The 25,401-nt window shown below is 37.3% G+C and overlaps 1 protein-coding gene across 3 annotated transcripts in view; it reads left to right on the forward strand.

The window, feature by feature from the left end:
* Window positions 1–25,401, forward strand: part of LOC134800209 (flotillin-2) — a 395,117-nt gene that overhangs the window by 335,838 nt on the left and 33,878 nt on the right. The window contains exon 1 of one of the 3 annotated variants that reach the window (XM_063772705.1): window positions 16,355–16,719. The exons of the other annotated variants lie outside the window; for them this stretch is intronic. The gene's annotated coding sequence lies outside the window, so the exon portion shown is untranslated. Of the gene's footprint in view, window positions 1–16,354; window positions 16,720–25,401 lie in introns of those variants that run through there. 3 annotated transcript variants of the gene reach the window in all.

Below are 25,401 nucleotides of genomic sequence, written 5' to 3' on the forward strand. Positions count from 1 at the left end.
AGTTTTGATTTTCAGTGCAATTAATTCCAGGAATTTGTGCCTCATATTATTTCATTAAAATAATTACCGTGCTATTGTAGACAGACTGTGAATCACGTACCTACCTACCTACCTAGTACCTGACGCGATCACATGCAGGTATAGGAAAATGTACAAATTTATATTATAATAGGTACGTAAAACAGTGTGCGTCAACTTGTCATCCCAGAAATATTTAGAATTTCTAAGAATTTACATAAACCAAATATGTAGTATATAACGGAAGGATCAAGGGAAAAAGAGTATTTAGATTATATACTTTCCTTGAGTTACATAGCATTTCCAACTATTGGAGGTCGGAACCTCCTCTGTTCGATCTTCATCACATCACAGACAAGTGGACAGAGTGTGTTCGGATAGACAGTTGCATGATAGTTGTTAAGAAATGTACACATTTTCCATCGCTAGGCGACGAGTGGAATAATTTGGCAGTAGGTACGTTCAAAAGTGCATGTATAGATGTCGACCGTAATCCCTTAATATTACGGTTGAAACATCTCCATGCACTTTTGAACGCCAGTGTACGTGGTGCGTCCCTTTAGGGCCGTGTCATTGGAAAGTCTATGTGTTTCGGTTGCGCAAAAAAGGACGTACATACACGCACAGCACGAACTATACGATACAAAGGGCTTGTTGATCTCGTCTACGCCTACCTGGCACTTAATGTTATTTAAATACCTATCCGTTATCATATTAGTTCCTATCAATGAAGGCACATTTACGTGACTATTAATATAACATAGCTAAGTATTATTTAATAGTCGCGTGTAAATGTGACACTTAATTACTATAACATTTGCAGAAAATCTCTCGTGTTCGGAAATATCTCCCTATAAATAAATGAGATTACTTTCATTGCTTACTAGCAATATTAGGAACTTCGTACCCTTATCAGAAATAAGACAGGAAAAGTAATACTGCTCTTATTGGCTTGCCTTTTATTGGTTACCCCTATTGTTCTTCTGGGTCCGAACTGTCTATTGTTGGATGGTATGTCTATATTTTTTTTATTGAAGTATAAGTATAAGGCACAGCACATAAGAGGAGGCCTGTGCCCAGCAGTGGGACGTATATAGGCTGAAATTATTATTTATAAGTATAAGGACATTGTTGATAACTATTACATAATCACCTCATTCGTTCACTAAACAATACTTAAGAGGGTCGTTACCCAGTGAATGGCCCTTATATTTATTTAAGGTATATTCACCACTGGAGAGACCACTCATTATACGGGGCCCCCATTAGTATACTTTACCCTATTCGCCATATTTCGCATAGGTAAGCAATTGTACTGGCTACTGGTTTCAAGTACTTATCAAAGACAGGCGGAAGTCGTAAGTTAAATTAAATTGTCGACGAAATTTCAACACATGTTCCTAAAGAAATACATTGTAGTGTGCGAGAGTGGTTTAAAAACGTTGAATGTGACGCAGTGTTTTATATAAGCTATCTATTTCAGTAGGTACCCTCGGGTATCTAACGCAATTTGCATTTATACAGTTTTGCGTCATTATTATATGCATTTTACGTAAACTTCTAAATATACTATTGTGTCGCTTTTGGTGTTCCGTTAGAGCAGCGGTCGGCAACCTTTTTTTGCGTAGTTTTAGTAGCGTAGTTAACGATGAGTAAGTTGATGCGGGCCGCACTTTGTTAATATTTATGACTTTATCACTTTTATCAGACATTGTCGTTTCTCAATATTACATAGCCAGAGAGACTCGCAAGCCGCAAGTGACAGTTTCACGAGCCGCATGCGGCCCGCGGGCCGCAGGTTGCCGACCGCCGCGTTAGAGCAATGGGCAATTTAAGTTCATTCCACACCTTTGCGTAAGGTATATTCATCCGTAGACTAAATACATATAATATATGTAAATGTAATGTACATATTATGTCTCCTACACCGTTCTCGGCAGTAGGAAAGGAAGCTTCGCCGTGCATAGTCAATTAGTCGATAGGCATAGGATAGTAGATATGTCGGACCTTCGGGCTAAGACAAGGCTACGACTAGGTTAGGCGTGACTGAGTACAACTCAGAATAAGTACATACCTACCTGCATGTACATTCAAGTGTAAAAATATGGGTGCATATATATAACTTACTCAAGGATATGTCCCATAGTTCTTATTTGCAGACATAACAGCTATGGGAAATATTTTTGAGTATGATGTGTGCACCCATATTTATTCACTTGACAGTACCGGTAAGAAGATTGCTATCCGAACTGGTTACTTTAAGTTGAGCTTACTTAGGTCTAGAATGTAAGTACTGCCAACGGAAGTGAAGCTTCTGATAAGGTTTCCAAGCATTGTAGGATTTACAGGTATCGCTCTTTCACTGCATTATATTGTAATGACGAAAAAGATGGAAATTTTTAATTTGTCGGCGTTATAAGCACAGGTTTCTAGGCTTTATTATCCAAGGCATTGTACAATGTACATAAGGATCCTTTCCTTCCTTTTCCATTAAGGATTTATTCCTTTTGCATTACGTTCCTAACAAGAAACGAAGATGACTTCAACTCTACCTTATAAGGAGTTAACAAGGTTATATACTTAGTTTCATTTCTCTTATGAAGTTATGAATGAGAGGCCTGAAGGAAGATTCGTCTTTCCAAAGAGATCGAAATAAACTAGCGCGATATTTATGCCATAAATCATCACGGAAACAGATAAATATTGATGCTGATTCATGTTATCAATTAGAGATGCACCGGATATCCGGTTACTATCCGGTATCCGGCCTATCCGGCCCTCTTTTTACTATCCGGCCGGATACCGGATAGTGACCTACTATCCGGCCGGATACCGGATAGTAATTTTGCTTGATTTTTAAGTCAACAAATTGGATTTAAGAAACAGTGACCGTCATAATCGTACTCGTTTATTATTTTAAAACATTTTAAACATTCCGCTATCGCACGCGCACTCATTTTCGAACCTAGAAATGAGTCCACGCGAACTTTCACTACGAAACAGATCAAAAGCCTGCACAATGAGCACCTGAAAAACCGAAATGTAGGTATAATTTCGCCGGCCGAATATTCGGCGGCCGGATACCGGATATTCGGCCGATGATCAGGCCGAATATCCAGTGTCCGGTATCCGGCCAAACAACTATCCGTTGCATCTCTATTATCAAATATTCTTAAGAGCGGTATTGGATAATTATTATGCCATATCAAATTCTAATATTGTTTTCACATGTGTGCCAGCGCTGACTTGTATAGTTAGTTAATAATCAATAATAAACGAATATATTTATGGGTATTATGAAATCAGCGATATATCTTAAATTCTGAATAATTCTCTTCTTATTTGGAAATGCAACTGAATTCAGTCACGAATCCTACTCGGCCCATATAGTTTTTAAATTTTCGACCGCAGCTTAACAATTAAACCCAAACTTTTTCATTCGAATTCGTTTACTCTACTGTAGAGGCGTATTCGAACTCATATGTTATCAAAATCACCCTTATGTGTGTTATAAAATTTTTAGTAGTTTGAAGATTATAAGTGCGAGTGAAATTCAATATTAGATCAAACTTAGGGAATGCAAATCGGTTATTTTCGGTTATTTTTTGTATGGAAATAATCGGTTATTAACCGAAACCGCGGTTATTTCCATACAAAAAATAACCGATTTGCATTCCCTATAATCAAACTGTTATCAATTTGTAAAGTTCCTATATATTAAACTTCCCAAGTTTCATTAAATCAGGCTATGATGGGATGGGAACCCTGCGCGCCTGACTCATCGTGAGCCAGGCATTCCTGGTGCACACATCGATGCAGTGTGTGTGTGTATAGGTACTCGAGTTGTATCACTCACACACACACCGGCATCGCAACTGTAGCGTCGGCATTTTACAAATTACACTAATTTTTCCGGACAACGTGCAGCGAATTAGTGTCGGGGGACAAAAAGTTAATTGTCGTAGACGTATTATAGGAAATTAGATTTTCGTGGAGGTCAAGTTGAAGGATACTTGCTAGTTAAGTAATTTGGGTTTTTCCATACAATTATGTTTTTTGAGAGGAGTTATTAAGACTTCTTGCATCCTTGTACGGATTATAGATATTTTACCATAGCATGATACACAGATAACGGAGTCTTTTGTCCTTATAATATGTCGTAAAGGGGCCCACAGATTACCAGTTCGCCAGACGATATCAGCCTGTCAGTTAAACGTAAAAGGTGACAGTTCCGAACAACTGACAGGCTGATATCGTCCGGCGAACTGGTAATCAGTGGGCCCCTTTATGCTTCAGTGCAAACATATGTTTACACAGATTTTCATATTTTTGCAGTTCGCTGTACTTACTTTGTAACCAGTTACGTTATCTCATTATTATATTATTAAAATACGTATATTTACCATTGATCAAATGAATATAATTCTTACATCGTTATTAATAGCAGTTTTAATTGTTTAGATAACTGTTTTACGTGTTGATTGTAATGGTTGTTGACATAACTGTTTCTGCTGACGCTACTATCGCTTGCGACGTGCATGGGGTCACGTAGGCAAAACACTTTTTTCTGGAAATTGAAATGAAACCGTTATACCTATTAATTCCTTTTTCTTTTTTGACACCGGGTTTAAGGTCAAAAGGAAGTATGGGGAATGTGATTGTACAATAAATCACAAATGTACAGGGTTTTTTTAAATAACTGCAATTACGATAAATTACTTTGATATAACTACATATATGTGCAAAATTATTAGCACTTTTGAGGCGAACTGTGTTTTGGGCTTTCCAAGGCCTAAAGAAAGAGTCGGTAAAATCCCCAGATATCTGAGTCACATATATATCTTATGTAACCTACCTAACTCAGTATTAAGTTCTTGACATAGATATTTTGTTATATCTGACGGTAGACGGCTCCTCTCATGTTAAATATCAGATATAAAACTTTATTATATCTTTGGATTGTCCATAGGTTAAACCAGGCTAAGATATAAAGACATAGTAGATGTGTATTGTATAGTCATGTACTGTAGTTACTTTGCGCGCGGGTCGCTCAATTTTCATGATTTACATTGGTCCCATGGGAAACATTTCATTCTTTAAGACCATCTTCACGTCTTTTCGTCATTCCGGATCATAACCCCAGGTACACCCTTTATATATCTACTGAGCTGCATAGTCTAATAAAACATGGTCTTCTATTCCCAGAGTGACACAGGCCTACGTCACAACAACATGGCCGCTATCGCATATTATCATATAGCGCTGTCGCATGATGACGTAGGCTTGTGTCAGTTAGGTGACCTAGAAAAGACGGGAATGGAGTACCAGGCGGAGTATATTATTATACCATGCTGAGCTGTTAGATTTCTTAGCCCTGTCCACATTATAAACCAAGAGAAAGCTGCCCGCTGTCTGTGCAACTTACTAGAGTTAGACCAAAACAAGTCTGCAACGATTTTGATAGCACACGCGGCGCAAGTGTTGTTTTAAATGTCGAACTTCTATGAAATTATGACGTATAAATAACACTTGCACTGCGTATGCGATCAAAATCGTTGCAGACTAAACTTGGTCTAAACTCTAGCTTGCTTGAAGGCTAGTTGTGGGGTTCTTTGGTCGAGTTGAACGCACTTTTGCACATCGCCTGAAAGTTTAAGGTCGTTCAAACATGTTCGGACAATAAACTCTACACACACTAATGACGCGTTCGTGCAAATTATTAACTTTATCTTAAACAGATTAAAGTTTATTTTGAAGTGGATAAGTTGGAGATAGGAAATTTAGAAAGTAACTGTTCGATATGCAATTCCAATATACAATGGCAGCTTTAGTTTCATATTGCAGATCGTTGCGATTTATTGTACAGTGTTCCAGTACACACTATTGTCGTCTTTGAACTTTTATTATTGACATTAACGTTGTAATTCTAAATGCTAAATTCTTTACGTATCAGTAAAGTCAAAATATATAATATATGTAGGTCACATTTTTTATACTTACTAGAACTTTTTTTTTCAAGTGTTAACCTAATACCTATTTATTTTTCACGCAATATTTAATTATGTATTATATTTTGGAAAACCTAATGTAATTGGGTTCAAGGTGAATCAGCGAAATATTTTAAGAAACCGTGCCACAATTATAAGCCATAAATGATGTTGTTATAATTTATTTTAGGAACTCGCGAAACTTTGAAGTAGTGATAAATTACCTTCATGCAATTAATCGTTTATTTAAAACAACATAATTAAATTTATTTGTAGGTATATCAATAAACTTTGTTTGGGCTTAAAATCTAAGGACCCCATTGACAATTTGACAGTGATTGATTTGGTTTAATACGGCCCCGACACTATCATGAATACTGACATTACTTTGAAGGAATGACGTTTTTAGTGATAGTGTAGGGATTATAATGAAGGAATGACGGCAAGTAATGAAGTTTATTTTAATAATTTCCGTCAGTATTGGAGTTATGTCAAAGTAATGATACTAGAAATGACATTAATACTGACAGTGAATTGATTAGAATGATGGAATCAGAAATGACAGAAAGAATGATGGACGATAATGAAGTTATTAAACATTTTAAATATTTTTGAAGTAATGTCAAAATAATGACATTATACTGATAGTGAGTGGAGCGCATCATTCTAATCCCTCATTCCGTCATTTAAAGTACGTAACAGGAAGGTTTTATACTAACAAGAGTTATTACTGGCATTTAAGTCAATAAGTGAAGTATACCTACTCTATTGTCATTGCTCTAAAGTTTATTTTCACTTGACTCTGAAGAAAAAAGAAAAACATGCAGAATGCGACGCCTAAAGAAAATCTCTGTCCCTTTCTAAAAGTCGTCATACAGGAAAAAAATACTTTTTACTTTCAATTGTTAACAATAATTAAATAATATTTTTTTACTATGGAAATTTGAGCCGTAGCAAAATGCCGGGACGGTGCTAGGACGATGATTGTCACATCACATCACAATATAGTTTGTGCGGAAAGAGAAGAGTCGTGGAATGTATGGGGCCCAATACATTTCACGACTCTTCTCTTTCCGAACAGACTCTATAAAGACGGAGTTCTGCCACGACCGATTAGAGTCTAACCACTATAATATATAAGAGCTACAAAAAATAAATAAAATAGGTAAAACATTTATTTTTAGACAAGAAAGGCACACAGATACATACTTCACAGACTAACATACATAATTATAAATTTCATTAACTTAAAATTAAACAGTATTATGGCGACAGAACGGCGGCGTGGTTCCGTTGAATCGTCTACTCCTGTGTCCGATTCGCGGAACCTCCGAAACACTACACCCTTCGGCCAGAAGTCTGCGCACTCGATGGTCCCCTGCAGCGGTCGCTGCACGCGCATCACATAAGAGTTGAAGTGCACGTAGTGGCGCGATCGAAACTGGCACACCTTCAGCGTGTAACCGGTCTTCTGGTGTAGATATGTACTCCACCTCTCTAGCAGCCGTGGCGGTGTAATGCAGGCGCGACACATACAGTGCAACACTGGGTGTAGCAATCTGCAAGCCGGAATTAGGCGGCTCGGCGGTATCACACTGTCTTACGAGGCGCCGTACTCGTCTTCTTCTTTCTTAACACCAGTGTTAAATCCTCCTCATCAACAATGGCACCAGGGAGCTTCTCCTTGGGAGCAGTTCTCTCTTCAGTACCCGAGCAGTAGTTCTTTCAGTACGTCAAGTATGGAGCTTATTGAGATATTTATGCATTCTTACTACGCAGGTTGAGCAAACTTATCGACTATCGTGGTCAGAGTCTATCTTCTTCGGCACGTTTTTTTAGATGTGAGACGTGATCTAGATATATGTATAATATTATATTAGTTACACTAATGAGTGAAGCAAATCCTTTCAGTCTATCATTCTGTCTGACATTAATTGTTTGTTATCTTCGTTGCCATGGTTACGTCAAAACATTTTCAAACACACAGCGATTGACTGCCTTCAACAAATTATGCACACATTCATACGTAAAGACAAATTAACCCAGGGCTGTTTGAGTCAGCAAAATCCTAACCACTTGGTTTCGTAATATTATACTTTTAAACTTTTAATTGCATCTCAACTACTTATCCAAAGACAAGAATACTGAGTATTATACACAAACCATGCATTGCACATATGTACACGTGTGGGGTATCATATAAAAGCAGATTAAATAAATCAAAATGTTTTTTATGTTTAAACTGCAAATATTTTAATGAAATAAGGTAAGATATGTAATTCTGAGCAACAAAAACGTTAGAGGAATTAGTCAAGAATCTTTTCTGTGTAAAATCATGCGATTTGATTATTTCGATTTTAAAGCCAAACGTTCATCTTCTGGGGGTCGGTTATCTTTTGTGCCACTACCCTAAATCATTTTCTAACTACCTATCTCTGTTTCTCCATTTTTCTGTCTCATCAAGCATAGAGTTACGAGTACGACAATATAGTATGGTTACGACAGGCTAGAAGAATTGGAACCGTTGATTGAATACTTAGGTTTTTTGTGTTCTTCAAAGCGTACTCTATAACAAAACTAAGCCAAACGGTTAGGAAAATAATAACTTAAAACTCCCCGTGAAAAGTAATGATGTAAAATACTGATCAAAATACTGATAAGTGTGTGGGGAGATTTAAGACTATCATGACCGGACTGGACCAAACGCTGGAGTTTCATTACAAGTCATGTCAGATTCATGATAGTGTCGGGGCCGTATAAGAAGTTCGTTTTTTCCGACGCTCGGGTACGACAGATATTTCAGGATAACGTAAAAATTTAAAAAACAAACACAAAGACTTCTAAAGAAGAAAAATGGTTGTTTTCCAACTTTTCCAATGCCAAATAATTTACAACTTATAAAAGGGAATAAAAGGTCTCGACGAATTTCATGACATTAATCAACTTCTTTTTCACGTGTTTTGTAGGTACAGTTTTATAGTTGAATCATCGAGAGCGTGGAATTGCATATGTAGTAGTATTGTTTGTTTACAGGCATTCTATATTTGAATTTTCTATTTTATTGTACTATCAGCATACAACCACTACAAATGCAATTCCATCTTCTCGATAATTCATATAAAGCCTGACAACAGTTTATTTGACCCTCGCCATTTTGCGGATTTTCAATGGTACTAATTTCTTTTACTGGCAACAAGTACTCTTTGACAACGAACGTTGGATGTCATCGAATGTCACCGATGTAAACAAACGGAAAATATCTACGAATATATTCAAATATAAACGGTTTTATCACAAAAATGCCAAAAAAATGACCAAAGATGCGAAAAAAATTGTAGTGAATGCAATCAAATACTTACAGCTTAAAGAAGACGAAGGATTACATAGCATTCCAATAAACAATGTTTTAAAGTTGGTTGTTGACATGACCGGTATTGACATTTTATAGTGCGGTTTTATTGAACTGGTTAGTTGTTTGGTTTAAACTTTAATATTTCATTTAAGGTTTATGTAGATCGATGATAAAAATCCTATAATCGAATTGGAGACTGAACGTTTTATAATCGAGGTTAGTGGTCCTGAAAGCGACACAACATCTGATGAAAATCAGACTTCGTCAGAGTCAGAAAACGAAGAATATATAAATATTGAATAGTTAGAATCAGATTTTGACGAATAGGTAAATTGAAAGAATCGAATTCTCTGTAAGCAATGTTTTGACATTATTCGAGTATCAACATGAAGCCAATGCTCACTACCCCGACTATACATGACGTACGCACATTATTGCCATACGTAAGCTGTTTGCAGCGATACTATCTCAGGGTTAAATAAACTGTTGTCAGGCTTTACCTCTAAAGACATCAACGACCCAATAATGTTTCAGTATTTATTCACATATTGTTTTTCAGATTTTTATTAATTTTATATGATTGGTAATTTTAACCCATAATGTGTTGGTTCTGAGAAGGTGTGCTACATTTTAAATATTGCAACCTCCTTTGGACTCAGAGATTAGACTTAAACGTAAATATTCCTTTAAAATTGAACTCTCGTGTCGAAGTTATTTCCCTTGCGGGTAAACTGAGCCCAGACGTTGACTTTAACAGACAAATATTGACTTCGACATCGCAAATAACCGTGCAGATGTGTGCAGAACGCGTATAATGTTTACTATTTAATGGAATAATTATTGTTCCGTACAATATAGAAGGTTGGATAAGTTGGATTTAACTTATTGTTGTTACAATTGATGTGATTAAAATCATTAACTTATTATTTTCGGACGTATTATACGTAACAAAAAGTGAATATTAGATCTGTAGGTACTTAGTTATTTTCACTAATCTTATTCAGAATGGACGACTCTTATAAAAATACCCATTAAATATGTCACTTATTTTAATAACCTTTCTCATTAAAACACTTCGATACTACTGATTTTTATTATGGGTTTGAGACACTTTTTGTTGACTCTTTAAATGTTGCTAAGATTATTATGAAGAGCATGAAATATGTCCCAAAACCGGGTCTAGAACAGAAAAACCCGAGGTATCATAACATAATTATCTAGTTTCCGGTCGGTCTCCTGCATCCTTTGATACCATCTGACACGTCATGTGATGTCACGTCATATCCATGCCACATTAACTTATTATGGGACTGGGCCGACTAGGGTGGATCTGAACCGGAATAGGAGGTTCCGTGTTTCATGTATTCCGGTATAAAGGCCAATCAAATTAGATTTTTTTGAAGAATTAATTCCCAGCAAGATGGAAATCGTTTTAATATCCGCATTTAGTCTTAAATGCGAGTAATCCGAATTTGCGCAATCCTTAGGTGTGCATAAATGTTTGCTCTTTTTCAGTTTTTTGCTTGTAGCTCGAAAACGGTACGTCCGACGGAAAATTTGCTCCACCTAATCATGATAACTGATATCTGAGGTTCCGAAAGGTACCTTAATATATGAATTCGTAGTCTAAAGTTTTCGAAAATGGCTGCCAGCTCTATGGTGATATCATAATAATATTAATAATCACCGGATGGATTGCACAACTTCTGGCTAAAGTGGTTCCGATGCTCGCACTCGCGCTTGGCAACACAATTTCAACAAGCCCTCGAGCTTGGTTCTCTCTCACCTTCTTTAACAACTGGTGTCACCTACCTGCTCTATAAGTCCGGTAGTACCACGGAAGCGAAAAACTACAGACCCATCACATGCTTGCCTACACTCTACAAGCTCCTTACATCCATTTTGAGAGCAAAAATCAACGCGCACATTGTCGCAAACAATATTCTGGCTTCCGTTCAAAATGTATGTAGGGTTGGGTCCCGTGGTACTAAAGAGCTCCTCCTCGTAGATATGACCATCTGCCAACAAATCCGGCGGAACACGGGGGCCCTCTCAGCCGCTTGGATTGACTACAAGAAGGCCTATGATTCGGTGCCTCATTCATGGTTGGGGAGGGTCTTAGAGTTGTATAAAGTTGATGCAGCTTTGAGAGCCTTCCTAAGCGCGTGTATGAGGCAGTGGACCACAGTCCTTCGTCAACCAGGAGGCGGGGATGACCCCCCTGACCCGCAGGATTTTATAAGGATTGAGCGAGGAATTCAGGGCGACAGTCTGAGTCCCCTGTGGTTCTGCCTAGCTCTCAATCCCCTCAGTACCCTGCTGAAGGATTTGGGACTAGGTTTCCGGCTTCGGAGAGAGGGTGAAATCATTTCTCACTTTCTGTACATGGATGACCTCAAATTATTTGCACCAAATAGCCAAGACTTGTTGGAGCTACTGAAAACCAACGAAGTCTTCAGTAATGCCATCAACATAGAATTTGGTGTCGATAAATGTGCGGTTATGCATGTACAGCGGGGGAGGGTTGTAAATTCAACAAATTTACAACTCAATGAGACAATGTCTTTCAGATCTATCTCTGAATCAGAAACCTATAAATACCTTGGTATGTCACAGCAGTCGTTGTGTATTGAGGACGAGGGTATTAGACGGTCGGTGAAGGAGCGCTTTTTCAGTCGGCTCACAAAAGTTCTTAACAGTCTTTTGTCAGGAGGCAACAAAGTGCGCGCCTTCAACGCCTGGGTAATGCCCCTACTCAAATACTCCTTTGGCATACTAAGGTGGACTCAGACCGAGCTGGACGCCCTGGATCGGAGGGTCCGATTACTGCTCACCACACATCACATGCTACACCCACGCTCGTCAGTTATGAGATTGTACATCCCACGGAAGTGTGGAGGCCGAGGCTTGCTAAACGCCAAGGATCTCCACAACCGCGAGGTGTACAATCTCAATGGAATGGAATTATTTCCTTAACAACGAGTGTGGGATGCATCGTGATGTGGTGGCAGTAGACAGGAACCTCATGCCGCTCTCCTTGGCAAACGAGAACTGGCGCAAACCTGTGGTACTAAGTACTGCGGATCGCAAGGCGGCATGGGAGAATAAGGTGCTACACGGGCGGTTCTACAAGGCCCTCACGGGACCCGACGTGGACCTGCTCGCATCGGTGAACTGGTTACGATTCGGGGACCTCTTCGGAGAAACCGAGGGTTTTGCCTGTGCAATTGCGGACGAAGTGATGATGACGAACAACTATCGGAAATATATCCTGAAGGACGGTACGGTCGACATTTGTCGGGCATGCCGCCGTCCCGGAGAGTCACTTAGGCATATCATTTCCGGTTGTTCTCATCTTGCTAACGGCGAGTACTTGCACAGACATAATCTCGTAGCCAGGATTATTCACCAGCAACTTGCTCTTCTATACGGCCTTGTGGGCCGCGAAGTACCATACTACAAGTACTTACCTGCGCCTGTTCTCGAGAATGGTCGTGCCACGCTCTATTGGGACCGATCTATCATCACTGACAGGACTATTGCAGCCAATAAGCCTGACATTGTGATAATAGATCGATCGCAACGTCGGGCCGTGCTCGTTGACATCACCATCCCCCATGATGAGAATCTCGTGAAAGCCGAGAAGGACAAGTCCAGTAAGTACCTAGACTTGGCTCACGAGATAACCGCCATGTGGGATGTTGATTCGACGATCATTGTCCCGATAGTCGTTTCAGTAAACGGTCTAATAGCGAAGAGTCTCGACCAACACCTTGCTGAGAGACTCTCGCTAGGTGGTTGGATCAAGGGTCAGATGCAGAAGGCGGTGATCTTGGACACGGCGCGGATAGCCCGCCGGTTCCTCTCTCTGCAGCCCTGACCACCGGTAGCTTGGGCCTTGCCCCGCTGCTGGCGGCACCCTAGGTTAGGTTTTTATAATGTGTTTATATTAATTTTTACTGTTTTGTAAGTGTTTTTATATTTTACTTTTATATTCATATTATAAATAACCTAACTTAAGATGAGAAAAATTATTAATTTTAATACTTTAATATTGATTTTTTTTTCTACATCTATCCAACTCAATAAGTTCGAAGTTCTGAGACAAAACGTCGTTTATTGGAATGCTTTTAGCCGCGCCACGGATTGAAAAAGTTTTGACGTGCGCTAGAAAGCGTCCAACTTTTCAGGTATTTTAAGTGCGTACATTAATTTTGTTTTCATCAAAAATATCGGTAAACTTGAGTTTTTTTTTCGAGCTTATTAAGTATAAATAACATATCGTACAGTAAAGAACAATTTGTTCAAGGATTATTTTCTACAAATAATCTTAACGAGCCACATAGTCAATGTCTCTGTATTTATTTCCAAATAACACTTATTTTCTCTTGGTCCAATATGATTTCGATTTTTTTTTACATTACTGATATCTACTACTGGTATGATAAGAAAAACCTGTTCAAATCAATTATCTACATATGGGAATAGAACTAGAGCATAAAAACTATCGCTTCCGATTCGTATTTAATTTACAATAAGGAAAAGAAATTTTCATAACAATCTCCATTTTACGACATCGGCCATTTCTCGGCTACTCTCGGTTGCTTTCGTTTGGCGGTGCTACAGATTAGACCAAATAATCCGTAAGTTAAAGTAAACTAAATTATGTTTGTCATGTTGGTATACATGTATTTCTGAGTTTTTTTACACGAAGTAAAATAAAAAGTGCTGTCAACCTCAACCTTAGTCTATAGAGCCCATACGAGTGATTTATGTCATATATGACTTATCATTCTTATCAATCAAAGTAATTACTATATTATTATTATCAATTTGTATTTTGTTGTTTTAAATTTATTTTTGAGTTATATTATTCAGATTGACTTTCACGGCTTCGGCAAACATTGCCATTCGTCCGGGGAACGGGCTAAGAATGCTGAGATGGGCCAAAAATACAAAGTTGATAGTAAGTTATGTAGGTAGATTAAAGTGCACGTTCAGATATTATTGAGCGACCTGATAAAAATAAGCAAATGTAAAGTCAGCAGTCAGCCAAATATCGTAATATAATTTTGTTGCCATAGAAATAAGGATGTGGTCCGATATAGTGGCGAAATATTGAGAGACAAAAGCGGCTAAATTCAGTGGTGGCTCGGACACTTAGAGAGAATGGGAGAGGATCGTGCCGTGAAGAGAGCGCAGGTACTTGGGACAACAAAATGGGAGACGCCCGAGTGGACGTCCTAGGTACCGCTGAAACGACGTAGTTGCTCAAGACCTGCTCAACCTCGGCCATGACGACTGGCGAGAGCTATCGCAAGACCGAGAGGACTAGACTACCTATGTTTGTATGAAAAGGCGATTTAAGGACGGTGGTCGTTCATATTCGTTTTAAGACGAAAATTAATCTAATGAACGTTTTTGCAACTAGGCTTATAAGAACAAATAACAATTTTATCTTGAAACAAGTTTTAAATAAATACGTGGCCTGGCTTTAGCGTGCCTACCACATGAGCTTTTAAACTTTTAGTTTACTTACTCAATACAATTTATAGACTCGGACCACGCTAAGTTTGCACCAACTTGGCAGTGAGAATAAATACATACCAACTCGTATCCCATAGAAATGCCAGACTTGACGTAGCACCTAGCATGAAAACTTAGCGCGGTCCGTTTCTATGCGATTTTACCTTAAGCATCATCATCATCATTGGCCGTTAGAGCCGCCCCACACTAGCGTCTCCTGAGTGTCGGCGTCTAGTCAACTCTATGTCTGCTGCTTGATGCAAAGTTGGCGCAACTGTGCAGTGACGCCATTTTCCATGGCGCTGACTAGACGCCGACGCTTAAAATGCTAGTGCGGGGTGGCCCTTAGCATCAATAATACGATGGAGTGTCCATAAAAGTGTGGTGTAACCTTAACCATGATTATCGTGTTTTGTTTGATATTCGTGTATTTCAGCTTTATAATATACCTACGTGACGCGCAAACGTTTGGCGTAATGACGTGTTTATAATAATGACAATATTTTTTTTTTTTTTTTTTTAATTTATTGAGAAAACCAAACAGTCATATAAACATATCAAAAATACAATACAAGATGTACTGCAACAAAAGATACAATAAAAAAGACCTGGAGGTTCATAAATTATAAATTATGTTAACTGTGTAAGTACAATTATAACTACTGCATATTAATACATAGTAATAATAGCATAGTAATATTTAACGTATTATGTGCGTAATCAGAGCAAACACCATTTTTTTTTGTAATAAACAATCGATTTTTATTGATCTTTGCGTCAGTTGTATCGTCAACAGAATTTTAGATATCATTGGTAGGTACTGTGCCAAAATAATATTACTACTTAGGTACTAGTTTGGCGCGATGATATTATAACTGTGTTTATATTACGACCTTCATAATAGGTTATTGACTTCGACAAAATATATTTAGATTGATCTTATCGGTTTTTAAGTAGGCATTCTAATAGAAATATTAATTAAAACCGGTATGTAGGTAACTGTAAAATTGCGAATTCATTAGGTGTATGCAAGTTATTAATTAGGGTAATATAAGTTTTGAGGAAAGTAAAGGGGTTTATCTTATTGTTGCCAAAGTGAAAAAGGCTCAAAATGCTGATCAATCGATATATTATTTTAATAAATTATGACGAAATAATATTAGACTCCATTAGTTCCATTACATTAACTAAGCTTTAGTAAATTGCAAGTTATTTAAAATGAAGAGATGTATACTTTTTTTGGTAAAACTTATACTTAGTGCAATGTTTTCTTTATTTTACTGAGGAAAGAGCGCTCGTTGCTTTGTACATTTAGACGTTAGATACCTGTAAGATAATAATACGTTGTTGGTGCACCGTTTGCAACGAAATTGCACCACAATATAGCGAATCGTTGAGAAAATACGTTCGGTTTCACGCGGGGCGCGCGGGGGGCAACTTCCACTTTATATTGTAAAGGATAAAGCCAGCTCGCCACTCGTTCACAGTAACCGCTCCATGGTCGATCATTTCATTCACAGTTTGTGGCATTACGCTTACTTACTATCGTCGCGATCGGAAGGAAATAAATTAAAAAGTTTCGTGCTCATCCTTTAAATTTGAAATTGGAACGTTCGAGTATCTTTTGTTATCATTTGGAACTTCGAATGTTTTTTTGTCGTCTAAATAGAAGTTTCATAGTGATTGTGCCGAGTGTGCCATGCTTGCATAGTGCAGTGCCCTTTCACGTTCCGTTACTTTCTTCTTGAGCTTAAAAGCTGAAGCCATGTCTCTGCTATGGATGAGCGCATTTAATCTAGGATTAACAGTTGGTGCAACTTTTGCAGTTGTTAAAGCGTGAGTACCTATATTTATTATTTCAAAGGCTCAATTTTTAAGCACAATGTTTGTTTGCAGTTTTCAGAACGTACACGTATAAGTTGGTCGCAACATTTTTGCATTTTTTCACTTAGTTCTCTAGTTTGGAATTATGAAATTCATACTCTTATATCTAATTGCCAAAATGTTGTAAGATCATACAATAATAAGAACAAGTGCTTTAGAAGTTTAGAAGAATATTTTTATATCATGTCGATGACAATCAGGCCTATGGCCTGCCTGATGGTACTCCTGATACATGTACGTTTTGTACCTCCGAAGTGCCAAATATATTTATAATTAAGTAATACAACAGAATTTAAAATGGGCGCTGTCAAATACTGAGACATTGTTGCAACCTACATTCTTTCCTACTTATTATTCTACCTAACCGCACTTCTAACCCACACGAAAGGACTGTAAAAAACTGTTTTGATTATTGTTTTGTAAGTTTTTGTAAGATCCTTGACGTTTCTCTAACAAGACGGACTGATCAATTACGGTAAACTAGTTTAATAGGAAGCTAGCTTGCTAACTCCGGTTTGCACTCATGTGACCTTAAAAGTAATAAAAAGAGGTGATTGCGTTCTCAACCATCTATGCTACGTATACAATATTATACCTACTATAAGTACTAAAGAAATTCTGTCTGTTATTTTTTCACGGGTAAACTAATGAACCGATTTTGGTGTGGCATGAATGACATGGCAATTAAATAACACCAATTTGATACTTATCCAGAAATCTTTAGACAGCTATTATGTACTGATACTGTATTACAGTGGTTCCTAACCTTTCAGTCCGGTCACCCCTATGACTATTTATTTAACCAGGGAACCTGATTTTACCCCTCCTCCCAATGGTAATAAAAAATAAAACGTGTACGTTTGTTGTATTGTTATATTAGGTTAGCTTATTACCCCCGTAAAATACCAGTTTTACCCCCACGTACGGTCTAACAAATACAATACTTTTTATGGCATTGGTACCTCAATACAGAAAACGATACAGAGAATACAGCAACTCAAGTTGAGGTAAACAAAAGGCGGTCTTATCGCTAATAAGCGATCTCTACTACTAAGGTACTAACCTAAGACTAAGTAGAGCCTTTGTAAAAATATTATATTAACTATTTACATCATGCTGTTGCCTTGTGCGTCCATCTTTGACCCTGGACCCCTGACCAGTGTCGGTGAGTAGGTAATGCTCCCAAATATTGTCAACACTGGATTTTACGCAATCGCCGTGCATTCTGTTGACGTGAAACAGTTTTATCTCTCGTGGCTAATAGTTAGTTATTATTCCATTATTTATAGGTAGAGGTATTTATTTAATAAATAATAGTGGATAAGTATAGAAGAATACCTGAATTTAAAGCAAAGCGGAAATTTGAGAATATAATTCTGAGCGTACTGAGATTCTAACTTGAAGTCCTGAGCATAATGAAGGACTTAAAGTGCCTCCATGAGATAGTAATAATTTTGCTACCGTGTATCTTACTAAAATGTGGATTTATTTTCTTGAACTTTATCAGACTGACAAGTTAGTACTAGAAGAAGAAAAAACAGTTTTAATGAAGGCCACTAGGGAAAGTGCACAACACAGAAATGCATCTAACTCTGCCCTCGTCTTTTGTCTAGAGTAGTGGAAACAATTGTGCGACCTGACCTTGCAAGAACGATTCAATATTACATTTTTTTGTTTTGCCTTGCTTCGCATTGGTCTTTTAAATTCGCAAATGGAGAAATAAAAGTAGGTACCCTTTTACATTTGCGTAGTTTAGTCTTTAATTTTAACAACGTTCAATAAAATCGGCCTGGGTATTTTATCGCTTTTAATTAGCTACATACAGCGATAAAACGATTTTTTTATTGAATAGTGATAATTATTTAATTAACCTATGCTGTTTCAATTTGTTATTTGGATTTTTATAAGATTCATCATCATCATTCATCATTTCAGCCTATATACGTCCCACTGCTGGGCACAGGCCTCCTCTCATGCGCGAGAGGGCTTGGGCTATAGTCCCCACGCTAGCCCAATGCGGATTGGGGACTTCACATACACCTTTGAATTTCTTCGCAGATGTATGCAGGTTTCCTCACGATGTTTTATAAGATTATTCATATGCAAATACAGTGTAAACTCCATATAACGTCACTCAATATAACGTTTCACTCCCTATAACATCGACATTTTTGGCTCTTGTTTGGTTTACTCTCATATTAATTTCCCTCTATTTAACGAAAATTCCCTATAACGTCAAAGTGTTCGGTCCCTTGAGTGTCGCTATATAGAGTTTACACTAAATATATGTATATTCAATGTTTCCTTTAGAATTATACATACTTAAATGTCCAGTTGTGCAGATTTAATATTTATAAAACTCTCAAGTTTTGCGATTCACAAGTTTCAACAACAAAATTGAAATGCCTTTCAATTGAAGTCTTCGCTGCAAATTTAATAAAGACAGCTTCTCAAACTAAACAAATTTTCTTGTAATGGTAAAGACGGGTGTTAAATTTAATAGTCGCAACATTGTATCTTGGCGTACCTACGTGGTAATCTTAGCCTCAAGGATCTTGCGGCTAACCTAACAGGCTTACATTCTATACCTGCCTACAGTTTACCTAGCGACTGTGTTATGTTATATGTTAAATCAGAGTGAATGTCACAAAAGTTGGACCTTGATGTACTAACAAAGTTTAAGAATACCAAGATAAGAGTTATGGCCCTACCTACCTATTTTTATTTTTTATATGGTACCTACCTATTTTTTTTACTGTTAACGTCCACCGCTGAACATAGGACTATCGCAAAAACTCCATTAGTTTATACTTAACATCAAACAATTTGTACCTACCTAGCTATACTCGTAATTTAACACTAGGTAATGTATGAGTTGTTATACAATACAATAAGCAAACGAATATTTATTGCGGACTAGCATACCTCCCCAACAATAACAAACTTACGAGTATAAACGGATGCGCATTGTTTCTAATTTTATACAAGCTCTAGTTTTTTTGCAATTGCGTTGTTTAACCGTGGTTACTCGAAGCCGGACTTTAACGAACTTGCTTTTGCGGAGTCGATTTTCATTTATTCCTGTCTTTACTTGCAGGATGTAATGTTTTCTTTTTAATCATATGTCCGTTCATTTCGTGTGGTATGTTTTTGTGTAAAGTTTATTTTATAGCACTCACGTGGGGATTTTTTGCTTTTCTAAGCGTCAAAAACTTGGCATTAAACTTTTTTACTGATTTCATTATTCTTTAACGACTGATGTGATTATTTCAATTTGACGAGAACGTATTGTAAGTAGCCTTAGGTATTTCACTCAGCTTAGCAGCTTTTCACATTAAATCCCAGCCCCCCTCTCAATATTTTCGATGGCGCAAGGTTTGGGCCTTGGGCCTCAAGCAAAATCAACGTAAAAAGCCACTACCTACTACTTATTCAGACTGTACATTATACAATTATGCGAGTTGATTACATTTAAGTGCCGATGATAAAACATGTCATTTTAAGTTAGCAGATCACTATTTTCCGGTCTGTAAAATCCTTTTTCCATATATGCAACTTGTCTGCACCTACACTGCAACTCTCTTCTGACTCTTCTACATTTAATGATCTCGTTAAAAATCCTCAAAGACACTCTTTTATTTAATGCAACCGTTTGAATTCAAAGGCATGTGTTTGAGAAGTTTCCGTTTTCATTCCTTGGTACCTACTAGTTGAAGGTGACATGTGGTATGTTACCTCCTCCTTATCGTAGATATTATAGCTCTTTCCCGCTCGTGTTTTAAAGTACATATTTAGACACCTTATAAAGTTAACTAGTCTCAAGAAAATTAAGATTAGAAATTAAATTGTTTTTTCCACTGAAACATTTATTTTCGTTTGGCGAAAACATGAACATGGGATTTCCCTTATCGTCTAACCCCCAATTAAACTTTGTTGCTTAGCAGTTAAACACTATATTTTACTATCACATGTCAGAAGACCATGTTTAAAATCTTATCTGATTCTTTTTGTACAAGTATTAGAGGTCTTCTATTTATCTACACCAGTTGGTAGAGTACCTACCTAGTTGCGCGGTGGTTTTGGGGCTAAATCTGGAATAAGTACCTAACCTAATTTAATCTAAACAGAGATGTGAAAAATACTTCATAAAAAGTATTTAAATACAAAATGCAAATACTTCCTTGATATACTATTTCAAATGCAAAATACAAAATAGTTTTTGAATTTGTATTTAAAATACAAAATAGGTATTTTCAAAATACTTTTTAAAAATACAAATACTTTGCGATAAAAGGTACTCTGAATAGTGAATACCTAGTCTGAATTAAAAAGTATCTCAGAATATCCGAATTGAAAAGACTCTCTTTATTCTTTGAAAACAGTGTGTCAATCAGTCCTCTATCTCAGCGGTCGGCAACCAGCGGCCCGCAAGCCTCCCTGGCTATTTTTTATGTAATATTGACAAATGACAATGTCTGATAAAGTCATAAATATTAACAAAGTGCGGCCCGCGTCCACTTCGCTAACTGTTAAGTGGCCCTTGGCTGCTAAAAGGTTGTCGACCGCTGCTCTATCTAAAGTGCAAATTTCTAGTTGTTTGCTCATATTAACCGGTAGGATGGATGGATGATGGTTTTTAACGGACAATTTTTAAAAGCATTAATTTAGATTTGTAATGTTTTACAGCTAGTATAATTGCCTCTCGTTAGTGTGATGAAAACGTCTCGTTTGTGTTTCACCAGGGCAGAAAAGTTTGTTCTCCTCTTGTGCCTTGAAACGCAACATTCAAGATTCCACTTTTTTAACCACTCATGTGCGACGTTACTAAACAGATTCAACAGTTCCATGTTAAAAGAATGAGAGAGTTGCCAGGATTGTAACATCAGAAGAGATTGTAACTCCTACCTACATTACCTACTATAAAGTATTTTGTATTTTGAAAATAGAAAATAGGTCCCAAAAACTATTTCAAATAAAATACAAAATAGTTTTCTTCAAAAGGTATTTAAACACAAAATACAAAATAGGTATTTTGCATTTTGTATTTGCATTTTTAATTCAAGTATTTCAAATAAGTCACATCTCTGAATCTAAATAACCAAATATTCGACCAGCCCGTATTTAATTCGCAACTCTCAGTTAAGTGTAGGTATATACTCAATTGGAACAAAACATCTCTAGAGCTAGAGCCCCTAAAAGCTTAATCATACAATCGCAATCTTTGATAATTTGATATTGAAAAAGGTAAATATCGCTGTCGATTTTGAGTTTTGACATCAGTTGACACTGTCAACTGATGTCAAAACTCAAAATTACCCTGTCTGGCCGGCCTGTCAACTTGACAGGCCTGGCAGGGTGTCAGTGACAGGCCTACGGAGGAAGATTCTAAGGACATTAATTACATGGTCGCATTGCCATTGCAAATTAAACGGATAGTATAAAGTTGAGTCACTAGGTTGGTTGCGTTCTTGACTTTGTAACTGTTTACCGGAGTTAAGGTCGCGCCGACCCTGTGTCAAGTTCAAGGATTTGGCACACACTTTATTCACTTCTGGGTTGTTTAACTCATAAGGCATCGAATTCCGCTTTCGTATTTCGGGCTGTATGTAATTGCTTTTACTTATGAGATAGGTAATCTCATCATTATTGATTGTACTGCTGTTGATAACATCAATAAATAATAATGAGTTAAAAAAAACAGCAGCGCAGCAGCAAAACCAACTAATAGCATTTTCCCTCTTACCATTTTATTCCTTTGGTTAGTTTGAAGATTGTCTTGGTCCGTAATAAAGTTGCGGGTATAATGTCGATAATACTCGCCGGTAGCTTTTTAACGACATCTGAGCTTGCTTTAGTGTAAATATATATTTATTACATGCTTTCTTGTTCACTTAGATGCAATGCAATGGTATTAGGATTAGGGTTAAAATTTATTGACCTTACAATCTTGCTTCTCCTTAACGGATTCGCATGAACTATTTAAATAGAAATAACGTATAGATCGAATGTTTCCGTGTTTTCCCGTGGCTTCAGTGTCAAATCGGGTCTTAGGTACCTACAGCGAGCTTCACAATTGCATATCATATGACTGGAATTCATTTATAATAGGTTAGTGGGGCTAGCCTACTGCATACCTACTTCACGCGAGGGGTGGGTGGCTCAGTGGAGTGCACTCACTCGAGGCAGACGCTGAATCCATCCGCACCACTCCGTAACTCTCGCAATCGTGTTCAACTTCCAACCACTGAGCCACGACGGTTCCTCGCATTGGTTACCAAGCCCTCATCTTAAGGCATCCAGTATGATATGGTCTGCGACCAATCTTAGTTTTTACGGATATCGAGGCCACATTTAAACTGGTTTGTCTGCCGGTAAGCTACAGGATTCAACCCAGATGCATTACCAGATTTTTCACGAGAACCTAATGTAGTACGTGAAGTACTTTGTTCTCTTGCTTGCAGTTTGGAAATAAAGTAGCTATGCATCAGGGATGTTGCGAACATCCGCATCCGCATCCACAACCGCGGCACTTCCGCATTATTTTCAACATCCGCATCTGCATCCGCATTCGCATAAAATCGATGCGGAGCTTATGCGGATGCGGATGTCGAACAAGTTGGTACAGGAGCGTCTTAGCGGCGGCGTAAGTGCTAGGTAATTTCGTCATTACCTATAACGAAATCGTCTAGATCCAGAAAAGTCGGCCAAGTTACTGTTTATTAAATATAAGTATAACGCAGCTATATTCTTGCTCAAATACTAAAAGTTTCGTTTTTTTTTAAATAATAAAATACTAAAAATGTAATATTTGACGTTTTCTAAGTACCTAATCTTGACATCCGCATCCGCGGATGTGAGCCAAAAAATCTGCATCCGCAACATCCCTGCTATGCATGTAACATATTGGATTGCCATAATTTTACTTGTCTTAAACCTTGGTAAAGTTGAAAGGTGAAACTGTAAAATGATTCTACATTTTCGGAAAATAATGAAATAGATTTAATATTAATAGCTTTAATTAGGCACACGTCAACTCATACGCAGTTTTCAGAGCCTGCTATAAATTTAAATACTAACAATTTTGTTTCTGGAATGTTGCCACGGAACACAGGGCTGATACTTTTGTCGCCGTTAAGCACGCACGTCGAGTTACGACCAAACATAAAGTATTGTGTATGACAGCCGTTTATTTAAAGCTGTCTGCAGCAGTGTTAGGAATCTGATATACGTTATGAATTGTTACAGTTTACCTAAAGTAGCACATTGTCAGTTTATAGCTTACCCAAGAATAGAGCTTTGTTGAATTTTTCGTTAAAGGAGCTGCTAACGCATATATATTATTATGCCAAGAGATTGAACAATACTTAGGTAATGATTAATTTAATCGCATAACCGTTTTAACGACCATTGCCCTGTTTATTAAAAGCTTGTAACTTGTAATACTGGAAGTCCCTTTCTAACAAAAGCTGTCAAAAAGGGATTCCACATGTTATTACAAGTTACAAGCTTTTGATAAACAGGGCACATGTCTTACTTTTTTGTTTTTAATACTGTGTTAGATATAGTAAGGTTTCCAATAATTTGTCTCTTCCACAAGTTGCACTATATAGCAATTGCAAAATGTCAAAAAATTCCGTTAAAACGCACCGGCCGCGCTCACACGGATTTGCATGGCAAAGCGAAACGGAGCAGCATGAAAACATTGCAACTTGCATCCCGGCGTGACACGACACGTTACACGTCTGCCTGTCCAATGTGGCACTTGGATATAGAACGACCTAACCTACATTACCGGTTAGTTTCAATTTCAGTCCAATATTAAATATAGCACAGTTGGTTCTCCTCCAAATTTAAAGCTGTTTTTTGCTCCATGCTTTACATTCCAACTAGAGTATGAACATCGATATGTTTATTTGAGCAATGAATTTATAATTAAACGGTGTCAGCTTGTATATTTCAAACAGCGAAATCACCAGAACTTTTGGTAAAAAATCTACATGCAAATTGGTTGGTAATTCGTCTGTCCTGAAGTAATTTACTTCTCTTTCTATCCAAGGTATTTTTGAAAATTTTAACCTAAAATGAAGTATATTTTAGTAGTGCAAACTAACAGGGTGATTTCATATTGTTCACATTTAGATTGCATTACTTTTGTTAGTATATTGGTTCTTTGATCCCTATCTGTTTTCTCTTTAGTACCGAAGAGCATACCATTCGATTGTTATCTCAAACAAAACGAGCGCATATTACATGAATCTTTCAAAGGAATCTTTGCATACAGGAATGGGTGAACATACTTAGAGATTGCTTTTATGAATATCTATACTCGTAAGCCAAAACACAAAAGTGTCGTACTAGCAAGCTCCCGTTTTAGTCGTTTGTGTTCGTTACGCACGTTTGGCATGGTATCTCATGACGCGTGAAGTTTTATGAAAACGCGTATTATTGTACTGAAATGCTTTAACCCCTTATGATATTTTTTTAAAACAATAATTTATAAATTTGCAAGCACATACGATCTAAGTTATTTTTTTTATACATTTTAAGCGAGATTTTTTTCCATCTGTTGTTATTTCCAAGTTACAAGACGGCAATATCCATAACCATTCGCCATTCAGTTCAACCAGTCGGCCA

The sequence above is a fragment of the Cydia splendana genome, chromosome 19 (assembly GCF_910591565.1).
Source record: "Cydia splendana chromosome 19, ilCydSple1.2, whole genome shotgun sequence".
NCBI lineage: Eukaryota > Metazoa > Arthropoda > Insecta > Lepidoptera > Tortricidae > Cydia > Cydia splendana.